General features: G+C 45.0%; 1 protein-coding gene across 2 annotated transcripts in view; it reads left to right on the forward strand.

Moving 5' to 3' along the window:
• The window catches only part of SMAD2 (SMAD family member 2), a 66,321-nt gene that overhangs the window by 191 nt on the left and 52,159 nt on the right, over positions 1 to 13,971 (forward strand). The gene's annotated exons all lie outside the window — the stretch shown is intronic.

The following is a 13,971-nucleotide window of genomic DNA, read 5'->3' on the forward strand; positions in this document are numbered from 1 at the left end:
CCCTGATGAGGGGCGCGGCCCCGCCCCCTCCCCCCCGCGGGGCCGCGTCACCCGCGCGTGCAAGGGCTCGGTGCCCCCCTGGGTCCCAGCGCCGACCTCCTTGGGAGGGGCCGCACCGACCCCCCTCAGTGGGGGAGGGGGGAGCTCTGTAGGTGACACACACATATACATACGCACACATATACATATGTATAGAGATATGTGTGTGTGTATACACACGTACACATATATGTTTACACCCCCCCCCACTATGTCAGGCGTGGGGGGATGCAGTGGCAGCGCTGGCACGCGAGCGGGTGAGGCGTGGTGGGTTTCCTCGGACCAGCTGGAAAGCGTGAGAGAGAGTTGGGGGCTCATGGTGGTCCAGGAGCGAAGCTACTCGGGGCACTGTCCTTGTCCTGGGCGGCCAGGATGAGGCGCGAGTGCCAACCATCCTGGTGGGGTGGGAGGTTGGAGCAGGGACTGCTGTCGTACTGGGGACCCTCCTGCCAAGGAGGAAGGGGTCGGCTGTTGCATGTCGCCTGGTCTGGCTGTGTGTCCCAGGTGTGGAACTGGGGCTCATTTCAGAGCAGCAGCTGGCTTTCATCGCAGGTGGGCTGTGGTGTGGTCACAAGGTGGCCAAGGGTGGGAAACTTAATGAAAGGTGGGCTTGGCAATAGTGGGCTCTGGGTTTGCTGCTTGATGTCTTCCCCCCACTGACTTTGCAGCTGAGGGAGTTGATGAGGAGCTGAATGGGGACGGCTGTGACCTGTCAGGGTTGTTTAAAAAGGAGAGTGAAGAACTGGCCGACTTCTGTTGTTGAGATGACTAGACTAAGGTGTCCTGTGGGCTCTTGCTTCTCCTCGCAGGGAGAGGAGAGGAGCAGGAGCTTGGTGATTTTCATAACGGGCTGTCTGACGGTTTAACTTTTGCTTCCCCTGGGACGTGGATTGCTTCCTAGAGTTGAGGGTGGCAAATTAGTGCATGATGTTTCTTTAATCCCCGCTGAGTCTGGCACTGTATCTATTGCAAGCAAGAGGCTTGGAAGTAAACTTTTGCTTCATCTGTTGCTCTCCTCCTGCCTCAAAACCTCCCTTAGAAATGCCTAACCCCACCCGGCGAAGGGGAGGATGACAGTCCTCACAAGTACCTTAAAGAAAAGGGATGGTTTCATTTGGTGTTCCCAAAGGTCAAATAGGAATGACTCAAAACTAATATCTGGCAGTGTGTTTATACTATTGCCGCTAACTGGATTTCCCTTCCGAGTGTTCATACAGTGTAGGCTCAGAGCAGTACCCATCAGAAGGAATAACAGCTGAATTTCTGAACAGCGATTTCTTGAAAGAAACACCCCTATGTGTGGGTACTTTTTATGGTGCACTGAAACTGAAGTAGGAGTAGTAAACTCTACTGAGGTTTTTGATCATAATCTGACCTTTAAACTCTGGCATTTATAAGTTGGATTTTTTTTAAAAAATATTTAAATCAGTCTCCTCTCCAAGTTCTGACTTCATGAACAAATTAAGTAATTGTGGATTACACACTAAATCTTCAGACCAAGGTCTTCTTGGTTCCTTCTCCATTCTCTTCAATTCAGTTTTTGATTTTTTTTTTTTCTTATTGCCCAAAAGTGCTGACTACAAGTCATTCCCACTGAACTTAATAATGCTGCAGATGCTCACTTACTGAATGCAGCTTAAAAACACAACTTCTGTGCATTTCTCTTATCCCTTCCTGGCAACTGTCCTAGAGGGCAACAAGCTCGAGCTCCCTGGAGGACAAAGAGAATTCCCAAGTTCTGTCTGCAGAGCTCAGCACCTGCTGAAGTTTGAGATTAAAAGTATTTTCCATCTTTTTTAGATGTATTTTAACACTCTTAATAGGCTGCACATGTAAGCACTGTGTTTGAAAGCATCCATTTATGGGCCTGACTTGCTAAGTGAGCTGTAAATTCTGCTTTTCAAATTGGATTTAATGACTTTTATCATAAAGCCACAAACTGCTTGTGAACTGTGCTGAGAGACAAACAATACCTAAGCTTACTTTGCCAAAATATTTGTAATTGTTGATTTGTTAAACTGCATTGCTGCAGGTCATGGGATGGGATTAGTTTTTGTAGTAGAACAGTGTGTATAGGCAGTCCTGTGTTCAGTACTATCTGGGCTAGAAGAAATGAGTGAGTGCAGGCAGTCTTTCTGAATTCTGTTTTCAACTTCCGGCAGGCTTTGTGAAGCGTCCCTGGAGAGTGCTCTATAAAGGCTAAGATTACACTTCTTCTGGTATGTTTTGTTATGGGTAAGGTACTCTGAAGTAATGAGGGGATACGGAGGGAAGTGGCTTCTTAATTTTCAAGCAGCTGAAACTGGAACTATTAGTTCAGATTAGACAAGGAAACATCTCCCAGATGATTAAAGACTCAGTTGCTTCAGGACAAGTTGGGAGGGAACCTTCTTTGTTAGTACAGAAACCTTGATTTGTACACTTCTGTTGCTTTTTCATGTTGGAAGGGTTTTGGTTGACCTGTATGAAGAATCAGTCAGTCATCTGTTTGTATTGGGCCTTCTTGAAGTGGGACTTAACCCTGTCTGCTAGTTGTGAAATCCACAGCGCTCTTGCTTAATGTAGAGTGCTTGGAGTGAAGAAAAAGCTGACAAGTTATGTGGATCAAACAGAAGTTGATATCTGTTAAATATTTTTTTTCTGTAGCAGACTTACACAGGAACATGACATGTTTAAGTAATTAGACTTCCACCTAAATGTAGTGCACACAATTTTTTCCATACATGAGGGGCAGTTATAAGAAACTGTCATGCCTTGAAATATTAACAAACCGCTATCGGTAAGACACTTCTGTCCAGGCTAACGAGCATAATGCAACCAAGTTCTGATGAGGTTGCTTGGAATACAGAGAGCATGTGGTGAGTAATCAGTCATTTCATCTGGTTTTTGGCAAAGTAGAGTAGACTCTTTTGTAACATTAGCTGGATTGCTAACATACTTCAGCCCCAATAGTGATTTACGATGAAGATCAGTAAAAGTAAGCCCTGGACCTCTTTCCTGGCTATAGTTAAATTATATAGTTATAGCAAGGCATGAATGTGAACACTTCTAAAACTCTTTAAGTTTCTTTATAGCAACAAAGAAATAATTAGGCATGTTTCTAATTTTGTAATAAACTTCGTAATTGAAGAAAAGTATCTGGCACCCACAACTTTTCTAACTGTAGTTTTGAGTTTCAAGTCTTTTATTTCTAGAATTAAGGCATTCAGACTTTTCTTGTTTTTTTAAATTTTGTGAAATATGTGAGAGCAAAAATGAAACAGTATCTTTATTTTTTCCCCCCTTTTACTGTTCTTTACATTTTTAAAGAATTGTTAACGGCTTTGTAAAAATATGTCCATCATTATGCCTAGACCATTTTTATCTGTTGCTCACATTTTGTCTTATGATTACAGAACGGGTTAAATGTACTGTAGCAGTGGAGCTGGATCTGATTTGCAGTATTTTTATTGGTTTACAATGGTAGGCCATGGAGACCCTGCTGGGGTCAGTGTCAGGAGTGCTGCTGACCAGCATGTCCTGCCTACTTCCTCCTACATAGCACATACCAAAGCCATTTCAGCAACACGCTGAAGGTATGCCTGAGTTTCATCCAGGTTTGGCCTTACTCTTGGTTTTTGGGCTCTTGTGGCCACTGAGTGAGTCAGGCATAGCTCTCAGCAGCCCACTGAGGCTCACCAGGGAGGCACTGTAGACATAGCCTTAGTTTCAAAATAACCAATTTGCTTAGTAGCCATGTGCACAACCAGATCAAACAGAAATGGGATTGTGCTTATAAGGAATATGGAGCTGTTGTACACGTGCAGTATCCTTTAACTAGATAATGTCAGATATTTTGGAAGGTATCTAAGCATAAATTAGTGAGGGGTGACTGTTTTGACAGATGTGCCACAGATTAGTCCTGCACCTTCCCCAAGTACCATTTGAATCCTTTTCCTTTACTTGATTTGGTGCTTGTATTTCAGCTTCCTGACCATGCTGCTGCTCTGCTTCCTGCTCCTCGACTGATCTGATACTCTTCTTTCTGCTCCCAGCCCAACTGACCCCTCCCCATTTTGCTGTGTACCAAAGTGAGAAGTTGTCTGTGCCACTTCTGGCACCCCTGCTTGAGTTTGGCCACCCCTGGTGTAGGTGAAAAATACATAAGTGACTGTAAACGTATTTAAACATAACTACAAACTGGCAGAAGTACAAAATCACAACTCTTGAATTTGCTTTCAAGTAACCCTTTTAAGTAAGAGAGGTTTGCCTTGAGCTTCCTCAGCTAAGTGGGACCTTGCCTGGGAGCTTTTGGCCTGCTACTTAGCCAGATGGCATTTTTGGCTGGTTAATTCACCAGATGGCATTCACTGGGAGGGGGACAGTTTTAGAGCCACTTCCCACTGCTGGTCTAATTGGCTGAAGAGCTGAAATGAAGGTAGAACAGAGGCCATTGCCCAGCAGGCTGGCATGCTCCTAACAGTGTGACGGGAAAGGTCTAAAGCTGCTCCACTTGCACAAGACAAATGGTGAATGAGCTTTTGCTACATCTGCCTCACATGCTGCAGCATAAAAAGGAGGCAGTGTCTGCTCCCAAATCCCAGAAGCAAAGTTCTTTAATATGTCCCAGTGGAGAAAGGAGGAAGTGGGCATGCCACAATTGATGTCCTTGAAAATGTCCATTTTTATGTCTCAGCTGGGGCACCACCAGCTTTCACAGGTGCTGTGACATGGGTGCCACCATGGCCAGGCAAAAGTGCCCTATGTGATTCGTGCACAACCAGAACTCATGTGGCATGGGTGTGTACTCCTGCATTGAGGTTGTCTGATAAATGCAAAGCAGGCAGTTGGGCCTGCTGCTTATGCTTCAGCCCTTCCTGGTCCATCTTTACCATGCACCTCCTGGGAACAGGCACGCAGAACAGTTCTGTCATATTCACCTCTGTTTCTGGGAGACCAAAAAGGGCTGTGGCAAAAATGGGTGTTCTGAGCTGCTTTAGGCTTATCTACAAATTTTAACGCAGGAGTGAGAATCGCTAGGAAGAGATGAAGAACCAAAAGAGTGGTTTTCACGTGGTGTTGCTACCAGATTCAGAAAAGTTGTGGAGGGTGCTTTAAATCTAAAAGGGTTGAAAACCACTGTTCCATAGTTAGGAGGGCGTAGAGGTGAATTGCTTGGCTCTAGGCTTGAATTTGGCTGCTTTGGCTATCCAGTTAATGAGATCTCTGTTCCCATGATATAATGGAAATTAAAGGAGCATCTTCAATTAGCCTGTAGAAGAAAAATCAGAATTTTGCAAAGATCCCTAAAATTGTGGAAATATTCTGAAAGAGATTTTTGTTAATACAATTCAATATCTTTCTCTGTTTCACGTAAAAGCCTGGCTCAAAGAATTTGAAAATGGGTCATCAGTTATTGTCTTGACTTTTTTTTTTTTTTTGGTTCAAAATGAACTGAAGTTAATCAGATTTATTGTGGTTTACTTTGTAAACATTTCAATATTCATGCAATACTGAAAAAGAACCTTGAACAATATCACTGGACTTCGTTTTTTTGGAATACTCAGTTTTCAGCATGTTGGCATACTGTCTTTTAGAAACTGTCTTGAATATAATCAATTCTAATTTAAATTTCTTGCATTACACTAAAATAATGAACAAAAATCCCCTACATGGGGATAGGGGGTAGTTCCCTCTTTTGTTGACAGAAGGTCACATAGAACTCAAAGCCTGCTTCTAACATCAGAAAGGGAAGCTTTATCTCTTCTGGAATTTGACTGATGACTACAAAACTGTTGGTCCTATGACCTCACAGGACACAAAACATTGTAGAAAGAAATTTAGCTTCTTGCCTTTGTAAAAATGAGTCTTCAGAGATCCTCTTTGCTCAAGAGCTTGATACCTTTGTCTCTCATATGGTGAATATTCAGAAATAGAGTTCCTTAAAACCCAGGAAACTTTGGCTACTTCTCCAGGTGCTAGTGGTGGATTGTGTGATTGTGTGCTTAAAACTGATGGCTGAATCCTTCCTTTCTGCTGACAGTAACACCAGCTTCTGCCTCCATGGCAGCCAAGAGCGTGCCTGTGTGCTACCTGCTGTAGCCTCCTTAATAGTTGTTCAGGTATGTCTAAGGCTGCCATACATGTTATTCTGGCATTGCTGTTGTATGGTACCATGTAGAGCTGCCAGGTGCGTGTGGTTTCTGGTTGCTTCTAGGGATGTAAAAGGTAAAAACAACAATTATATTTATACCATTTAATATTTACCTCTTGGATCAGTGCTGCCCATTGTTGGAGGAGCGGCTCCAGCAGGGGCTGCTGGGAGGAAGCACAGATCTGGGCTGTGGCATCGTGTGGCTGCTGCGGCAGGGAGGTAACTAGCAGTTCCCTGAGGGGGGATGAAGCTGGGCAGAGTTCTGTGGTGGAGCTGGAAGGGCTTGAGTAGGAGTGAGTGCAGCAGCAGGGCTGCCATCAGGTGCTACAGGGGTGGGCTGCACAGAGTCAAGCCCCCTTGCCCTAGCACCCACCGGGGCTCCTGCCTGCTGTGACAGCTGTGCCCCTGTGGGTGCTGTGGAGGGAGGTGGCTTCTTCATGCAGCTGAACAACGCAGCACCTGATGGAAGCCCCATCGCTGTGTTCACTCCTACTTAAGACCTGCGGGCTCTGTTGTGCAACTTGCCCAGCTCTGCTCCCCCAGGTAACTGCTGATTACCTCCCTGTTGCAACTGCTGCACAATGCTGCAGCCCAGATCTGTGCCCACCCCCTGGGCAACCCCTGCCAGATCTGCTCCCTCAACAACAAGCAGCTCTGAATTGGGACCCTGCCAGAACTTATTGCCCTGTGCTGCTGCTGTGTCACTGCCTGCCCGCTTCCACACATTCACCGCACAGTCTGCTGTGGCCACAGGCTTCAGTCCCAGCTGGTGGTGAAACTTTCCACAATCCCACACTCGGCTCAGCTCCCTGTACCACCCTGCCCCTCTGCCATGGGACCATTTAACTGATATAAGTAGAGGAGGTTAAACGGGTAATTTTCTAAACGATATTTACATCCCTAGTGGCTTCCAGGCATTGGCTGCTTCCTATCAGTAAAAATGCTTTTATGTAGGCAAGTTCCCAGTCTTCTAGCAACTAGAAAAGATCAGTTTTTGTTAATGTTCACATTTCAGAGCACCAGCAAAATGTGGTGTGTTGTATTCTGGTTTCTCATATCATAAAGAAGCCAGAGCACTTGGTATTTTTGCTAGCGCCAATGGTAGAATCGTAGAATGTGAGGGTTGGAAGGGAACTTGGGAGGAGGCAGCAAGCAGATTGCTGCTCTGCCCTGGCTTGACCACGTTGTCACTGCTGCGAGATCCCTGCCCAGCTGCGCACCTTGCCAGCGGTGCTGGGGCAGTCTCCATTGAAACCCTGGCCCCATGCTGTTACTGCCCAGCTGCTGCTGGGATCTCCATGGAAACTGGCTGCAGCGAGTGGACAGGGGCTGCTGGGAAATGGAGTTTACTGTGGGGCCCTGTCCAGCCCACGGGCTGGACTTTGCCTGCCCCATGTCTACGTACTTTATGTAGTGGGGGGTCGGCTAAACTGGGACACAGTGGTCCAGATGTGGCCTCATCAGTGCTGAATGGAGGGGAAGAATCACTTCCCTCGCTCTGCAGGCAATGCTCCTACTAATACAGCCTGACATGCCTTTACCTTTCTAGGCACCAAGGGCACACTGCGGGCTTATATTCAGCTTCTTGTCTACTCTAACCCTGAGGTCCTTTTGTGCAGAGCTGCTTCATAGCCAGGCAGCCCCAGCCTGTACCGGTGTATGGGATTGTCCTGTCTTAAGTGCAGGACTTTGCACTTCTCCTTGTTGAACCTCATGAGACTTCTTTTAGTCCAATCCTCCAGTGTGTCAAGGCATCTTCTTTTTGTCCAATCCTTCAATGTGTCAAGGCATCTCCAGCATATCTACTACTCCCACCAGTTTGGTGTTATCTGCAGACTTGCTGAGGGTGCACTCCATCCCATCTTCCAGGTCTTTGTTGAAGATATTGAATTAAACTGGCCCCAGGACTGACCCCTAGGGCACTCCATTTGATACAAGCTGCTAGGGTGGATTTGATTTAAAGCAAATCAATTCACATCATGATTTAAATCACTGGTCAGGAACCTTCAATTTTAATCATTGTTTTTTACAAAGAGTGCATTCTTGTTATTTGATATCCTTTATTCATATAACTTTCTGAAACTTTGCGCTTTTAGAGAAAGGTAAGGACTTGACTGTGTGCGCACAAACTTAGAGAGACAAGAGGGCTGATTGGTAGGTAATCAGGTCTGTTATCTCTCATTTCCATATACTGCTGTTAACAAGGATGTTATCTCTGGAGACTGCAAACTCACCCTGTGCCCGAAGAAGGGCATTTGTGCCTGACAGCTTGCAAATGAACGATTTTCCCAACTATTTAGTTGGTTTAATAAAAGATATCGCATCTACCCGAAGAACCTTGACTGGCTGTGACCTTTGGAGATGCAGATCCACAGTTTGAGACCTGAAACTAAGCATCACAGAGTCCCATTGGGCAGAGTGGCTTTCTTTAATCTTTACTGACCCATAGAGGAGTGTCTGGTAACCCTATAAGATTGCGCCCCTAATATAGTCCATGGCCTGTTGTGACCTATTTATAAAACTTCTACAAAGGTTACGTGAATATATTGTCTCAAATAGTATATAATTAGAAGTTATAATCCCTGTTCCATGATAATAACTTAGAGCTTTCATAGAATCATAGAAAATTAGAGTTGGAAGGGACGTCAGGAGGTTATCTATTTCAACCCCCTGCTCAAAGCAAGACCTTCTCCAACTAGATCATCCCAGCCAAGGCTTTGTCTAGCTGAGTTTTAAAAACCTCCAAGCATGGAGCTTCACCACCTCTCTGGGTAACCTGTTCCAGTGTTTTACTACCCTCCTAGTGGAAAAAATTCTTCCTAATATCCAACCTAAACTTCCCTTGTTGCAACTTGAGACTGTTGCTCCTTTTTCTGTTGTCTGCTACCACCAAGAACAGCTTAGCTCCATCCTCTTTTGAATCCCCCTTCAGGTAGTTGAAGACTGCTATTAAGTCCCCTCTCGGTCTCCTCCAGACTAAATAAACCCAGTTGCCCAAGTTTTTCCTCATAAGTCATGTCCCCCAGCCCCCGAACTATTTTTATTGCCCTCCGCTAGGCTCTCTCCAGTATCTCCACACAGCTTTATCTTTATATAAGTTTATTTATATAATTATCTTTTAAGACGCTTTTAAAAAATAAACTTATATAAAGTACTGATTAAATAAAACAATCTGATTTATATTAAATTAATTAATTAATTTTTATTATGCATTTTTAAAAAATCCTGCCAGCTGCCAACTAGTCATCAAGCCAATGATTACTACCCTTTGAGCCCAATGATTCAGCCAGTTTTCTAGCCACCTTATAGTTCATTCATCCAACCTGTAGTTCCTCAGGTTGCTTGTGGCAGTATTGTGGGAGACCGTGTCAAAAGCTTTGCTAAAATCAAAGCAAATCATGTTCACTGATCTTCCTGCATCCACAGAACCAGTCTTCTCATTATAGAAGGCAGTGGGGTTGGTTGGGCATGGCTTGCCCTTGGTCATTTCATAGTGACCGTTCCTAATCGCCTTTGTCTCCTCGATATGCTTAGAAATGAATTCCTTGAGGATCCTCTCCATGATTTTTCCAGGGACTGAGGTGATGCTGCCAGGTAGTTCCCTGGATCCTCCTCCTTTGCTTAAAGATAGGCACTATATTTGCCCTTTCCCAGTCACCTGGGACTGCCATGAGTTTTCAAAGATAATAGCCAGTGGCTCTGCAGTCATATTGGCCAACTCCCTCAGCACCCTTGGGTGTATTGCATCCGACCAGATGGACTTGTACACATCTGGCTTCTCTAAGTAGTCTCTAACCTGTTCTTTTGCCACTGTTGGCTGCTTACTTCCTCCCTGTCTGATAGCTGAAGTGTGTTCCTAATAGTCCAAAAAGGAAAGCCTTTATTCCAAGGCCTTATTTCAGCAAGTAACCTGTAAGGAGGCCTCCATCCTGCATGTTTTAGTTTTTGCAGGTATCACATGCTTATTGTTAACACTTGTTTCAAAGTGTTGTAGCAGAACAGAATAAAATAAAGTTAGAACAGCAGGCGCTGCTCAGAGGCTGCCAACTGTGACTCTTTAATCATCACAACTATAAAATCAAACACTAGGAAGCAGAAATGTAGTGGCAAGGATGGTGGACCTAGGTGCAACTGGAGCTTTTCTAGTCTTATACTGGAGGCCGGAAAATAAAGTAGATGAACTTTGCCAGTATCTGGTTCAGCAGCCCGTGTTACTTATAACGGCAGTTTTACAGAGTACCTGTAAGTAGGCACAGAAACCTGGGCCTCTCCTGGAAGAAACTAGTTTGAGGTGCACCATAGAAATGCTGTGCCCATGTTTGCCCCAAAAAAATGCATCCCAAAGGGGAATTATTGTACATTACTTGCTCCAAGTAGTTTGTTCAGCTTGGCACTGGGCAGGATAGTAAAAGCTCTTGGAGGGTACTAATCTTCACTTTGAGTTGGCCGTGGTGGGAAATATCCAGAATAATGGGCAAGGCATCTTAGTTGTACCACTTGGCAGGGTGTGAGGCTGTAAATGAAAGATGGAATTACCATTATTCAGTGTCTTGCTGGGTAGTCAAAGGTCAGATCCTAGGCACTTTGACAGTAAGGAACATCCTTTTGGGGGTGAGGGAAGGGAGACGACAAAAATGAAGGTTGAGGGGGAGATGACAAAAATGAAGGTTGAGGATGACTCCTTGATTGTGAACAAGACGGAGGCTGCTTATCAGCTGTTTCACAGTATGGGAGTGAGAGTGTTTGAAGAGGAAAGGTCAGAAGTTCCCTTTTTTTGGCATGTTAGTATGATGGGTCTAGCTCATCAGAAATGAGTTTGTAGTGAAGTGGATTTGTGAGTCACTGGCATATATATGGCTGAGTCCACGTGGGTGGACATGGTTGCTAGATAATAGCATGCATAATGAAGTGTTAGGGGTCTAGACAGAAGGCAGCGGAGGTGGGAGGACCCACTAAAGAAATGGAAAGGAGGGAAAATCAACTTGTAGTTGAGGAAGATTCCAGTACCCAAGAAATGCGATCTACTTTCCAGTCAGTTTTTATCATGTGCTACTTTTGCACAGTGCAACTGAAGCAGTTCCACTGCTGGATAATGACTTAAAAGGATACAGGTGAAGAGGTCTGAGCCAAAATCTGATAACTTGCTCTTCCAGAGATTACAAGATTTGTTTTCTTTGACGGTCCTCAACTACTCATAACCTTTTTTTCACTGCTTCAGAAGAAGTTTCGGAATGTTTTCTTCCATGCTTGGCCTGTACCTAAATGCAGCTCCTCAGTGTATGAGAAGTGCTTTCAGTTATTTTGATGGGGGGGGCGTACTCTTCCATTGCCATTTTCCCTTGCTTAACTCCAAGTAACTGAAGCCTCAGCGTTCAGACTGCACTTATTAATAGTCCCTACTTTGTCATACTGCTGTTCAGTTTTGCTGTCCTGCAAGCCTTACACATCTAGCTACAAAATAGCTTGTGCGTGTGCTCCGTCATGATCTGCTGAAGTCTTAAGACTAACAAAATCTTGCCCTACTTTTGTCATGTTCTCTCTGCTCAGCCTGCTATAGACCTTGGCCCCGCTGCAATAAATGACACTATTCCCACGTGCATGTGTACACACTGCTTGCCAAAGGTCTAAATACGAATGGTTAGGAGCAGCAAACTAGCCCGAGAAAACCAAGCATACCAAATCTTGAGGCATCTCAGCAGTTTTGTTGTCACTTGTCTGTAGTCAAATTCTGGTGCTGCTTCACTGCTTGCAAAGGTGTGGCATTCGTAATGTAAACTGATGCCCTAGAAAGGACTTAAATCTGGAAAACTTTTTTGCAAGCAGTGCTGCTTAATATTTGTGGTGTTATTTTTTTTTAAACAACTTGCATACAGATTCAAAGGCAGCAGATGTTCTTATATTTTAAAGGCTCTGGGGAGCTAGACCAGTAAGGCATTCACCTGTACTTTGTGAACCGGGTGAAATAACTAGAAACAGAATATACCTGAAAAATTCAGATTGGGTGAGCTCTAAATAACTTTGCTTTTGTGAAGTAAAAAAAAATCTGTCTAACTGTTCCTTTGGCTCTTGTAAGTATAGCTTTTCTGTGGCGGTGGTTGTTGCCATGTTGGCCTAAGGACACAGGCAGACAAGGTTCTTTGGGTAGATGTGATATCATTTATTAGCACAACTAAATAGTTGGAAAAACTGTTCTTTGCAAGCTTTTGGGCACAAACAGCCTTCTTCAAAGCTTGCAAAGAACAATTTTTCCAACTATTTAGTTGGTCTAATAAAATGTCACATTTACCCAAAGAACCTTCCCTAGCTTTTCTGTTGCACTTAAACACTTACACAGGTTATAAGTGCTTGACTGGGAAAGACACCTTTACTTTGCTGTCCAACTTTTGGGGGGCTGCACAGCACTGTGCTGTGTTGTATGCCCCCACCTCCCAGTTTTGCTGTATGAGGTTTCTTAGCTCACCCCCAGGACATGCCCTGTCCCACCTCACCCCCAGCGACTGGGGCAGGAAGAAGCAGCTGGAGGAGGGAAGGAGGGCTGAGAAACTGTGAGCAGGAAACCATTGGGGGAGTGTTCCCTGGACTAGATACCTAGGGGCCTCAGGCCAACCCTTTGTGCTGCATCTGTCCCACAGGCTGCTGGTTGGACAGTCCTAGCTTAGGTTATGGAAAAATTGGGATTTGTTATCTGGGAGGCAAGAGAGCACATGGTAGAAGTGTGTAGAACACTATATTGCTGGTAAGTACCATTACTTTTTATTTGGAAGAGGAAAACAGTTGAAGTCTGTGACATGGAAAGGTGGCAGGTCTAAAATTGATAGTAGAAAAAGTCTGTAGATTGTAGAATTGTTATGTAAGGCCCAGGAATTTGACAAGTCAGGAATTGGACTCCGGGGTGTCAGGCATATCCTGAGTTGGCCGGTAATGACAGGATGTTGCAAAGCAGAACTTCCTGTTATGCTTCCTGTATAGCACTCCAAGCGCACAAACCAGAAACTGGGATTGGAATCACATGAATTATACTTGGTTTACTTCAATGAAGTCAGTGGAGATGGTACTGACTACACTTGGGCAATCAGTACCCATTTCCATGAGGTGACTGGCTCTGTGGATGTGGGGAGTGGTGGATCTGGCATACCTTGATTTTAGCAAAGCTTTTGATTCTCTCAGTTAAGCTAAGGAAGTACAGGTGGGATGAATGGTCTATAAGGTGGATAGAAAACTGGCTGGAGCATCAGGCTCAGAGAGTAGTAATCAATGGCTCGATGTCTAGTTGGCAGCTGTTGTCAAGTGGAGTGCCCCAGAGGTCGGTTCTGGGGCTGGTTCTGTTCTTCATCAGTGAAGAAGGCAGAGTGCACCCTCAGCAAGTTTGCAGATGATACCAAGCTTAGGGGTGGGGGGTAGGGCTCTAGGATTCAGTGTGACCTAGACAAATTGGTGGATTGAGCCAAAAGGAATCTCATGAGGTTCAACATGGACAAGTGCAAAGCCCTGCACTTAGGGTGGATCAGCCCCATGTACTGGTACAGGCTGAAGGCTGGCTGGCTGACTGGCTGGGCAGCATCTCTGTAGAAGAGGACCTGGGGGTTACAGTGGACAATAAGCTGAATAAGTGCCCTTGTTGTCAAGAAGGCTAACAACATCCTGGGCTACATTGGCTAGTCAGTCAGGCCCTCGGGGATCATGACCCTAGGGAGATGGGAGTTCAAGAAGAGTGGTTGCTTCTCAAGGAAGCGATCCTCACTGCACAAGCTAAATCTATTCCAACACGGAGGAAAGGCAGCAAGAAGGCACAGCAGCCC

This window comes from Crocodylus porosus, unplaced genomic scaffold (assembly GCF_001723895.1).
Source record: "Crocodylus porosus isolate Cpor-Errol unplaced genomic scaffold, CroPor_comp1, whole genome shotgun sequence".
NCBI lineage: Eukaryota > Metazoa > Chordata > Crocodylia > Crocodylidae > Crocodylus > Crocodylus porosus.